The sequence below is a fragment of the Olea europaea genome, chromosome 20, assembly GCF_002742605.1.
Source record: "Olea europaea var. sylvestris chromosome 20, O_europaea_v1, whole genome shotgun sequence".
NCBI classification, from domain to species: Eukaryota; Viridiplantae; Streptophyta; class Magnoliopsida; order Lamiales; family Oleaceae; genus Olea; species Olea europaea.
In genome coordinates this window covers 16,512,790-16,513,634 of record NC_036256.1, presented here as the reverse complement: position 1 = coordinate 16,513,634, position 845 = coordinate 16,512,790, and positions in this window count along the sequence as shown.

Here is an 845-nt window from a genome sequence, read left to right as displayed (position 1 = left end):
ATAGAAATCGTAGTGACTCCCGCACTACAACCTCATCTGCATCCACGCCATCCCCTAAGTCTATTCTAGGTCCTCCTCCCTCTAATACTACCCCTGCATCGGATAGCAAAGGTAGAGGTTCTGAGGTTTCAAGGACATCCTCCCATTTGCAATGCTTCAACTGTAAGGGTTTTGGTCACATTACTTCTAAGTGCCCTAGTCGAGCCCTAGTTCTGGACGAACGTGAGGATATAGTCGTCGAACCACTAGAGGATCAGGTTTATGAGCCTAAGTTAGAAGAGTTTGAAGACTTGGAGGACAGTGAGGATACCTTCTTAGGTTGTATTCAGGCTAGTCCCATTATCCCACATACACCCAGAGTCGGTGTCGTCCGTTGCACCCTCACCCAGCCTAAGGATGCCGACGATTGGCGCCGTCATGCCATCTTCCACACTTACATCAAGATTAGTAACAAGGGCTGTAAAGTTATCGTGGATAGTGGCAGTTGTATTAATACGGTTTCGAAGGCTACTATATCCCGTCTAGGGTTGAAGCCAGTTCCTCACCCCCAACCTTATAGTGTCTCTTGGGTTGACACCTCCTCTATAGCTGTTAAGGAGCGTTGTTTAGTCCCTATCCAGTTCCTGGAATATAAGGACCATATATGGTGTGACGTTATTTCGATGGACGTCGGACACATCATCTTAGGACGACCTTGGCTATTTGACCTAGATGTAACCATATATGGTCGATCCAATTCCTGCTCCTTCGTGTTTAATGGAAAGAAGATTCACCTTAACCCACTACCCCCAAAGCTAGCTGGCTCACTAGAAGCGAAGAAAAGTGTGGAACAAAAGGGGTTGCAT